General features: G+C 30.6%; 1 protein-coding gene across 6 annotated transcripts in view; it reads left to right on the forward strand.

The window, feature by feature from the left end:
- The window catches only part of LOC106874397 (phosphonopyruvate decarboxylase), a 186,893-nt gene that overhangs the window by 24,099 nt on the left and 161,738 nt on the right, over positions 1 to 1,056 (forward strand). The gene's annotated exons all lie outside the window — the stretch shown is intronic.

Genomic DNA, 1,056 nt, shown 5'->3' on the forward strand with positions numbered 1-1,056 from the left:
GTAAATAATTATATTCGAATTATCACTCGATTAACACATTATAATTAAAATAAAATTTACGCTACATTAAAATAAACAATAAAAATTCTACAACAGTATATTCGCATACTAGGCTATCTACAACATACATATATACATCAAAATACATAGATGCATACGTACAGACAATATATGTATATAGGCATATATTTATTTGTAAGACATAAATACATGCACGAATACACTTGTATACACATACACATGTGCACGCAATCATGCTCGCGTATGAAAATTATTTAGCGTTGGAACAGGCAAGTGTATCTTAAACTTATGGAGGGGGGAAGTAAGGGTTGGGAAGAGTAACGTATAGATAAAGGACGTTACTAATGTAGAAAGGGAGAAAGTGTGGTTTTCATGAGGAAGGAAAGAAAGGAAAAAAAGGAGAGAAAGAAGGAAAGAAAGAAGGGAAGAAAGAAATAGAGAAAGAAGGAAAGAAAGAGGGAAGTGTAGCATATATAACAAACGTACGCAAAATTGGATTTCGTATGTGTATACAAAAATGTATATTAGCATCACGTATAACAGATATATAGGGATATGTACGTGAATACACACAAATATAATTGTATATGTGTGTATGCACACATTCAAGTATGTATGTGTATAAGCCTGAGCGCACATTCTCATATGTAACATAGACGCGCACACACGAATATATGTATGTATGTGTAAATATAAGCATACACTCTTACCCATGCATATACAAAGACGCACACACACGAAATCATGTATGTATGTACACAAGTGTAAAGTTAGGCTCTATACATAAGCATAAACACACACATACGAATGCATATGCATTGTTATAATACAGACATCCACATAAAAAACTTTTAGGTCTTAACGTATATATGCAGACAACTTTTTAAAGAAATTGCTGAGTGTATAATAGCGAAAATTGGGCAAAAATACATATATTGAACCATCCATAAAAAAAGGTTAAATTTGTTTACACAGGTTAAATTTGTTTACAAAATATTTTAAAATAAATACAAATAAAATAAAATAAAATAAAGT

This window comes from Octopus bimaculoides, chromosome 11, assembly GCF_001194135.2.
Source record: "Octopus bimaculoides isolate UCB-OBI-ISO-001 chromosome 11, ASM119413v2, whole genome shotgun sequence".
In the NCBI taxonomy this organism is placed as follows: domain Eukaryota; kingdom Metazoa; phylum Mollusca; class Cephalopoda; order Octopoda; family Octopodidae; genus Octopus; species Octopus bimaculoides.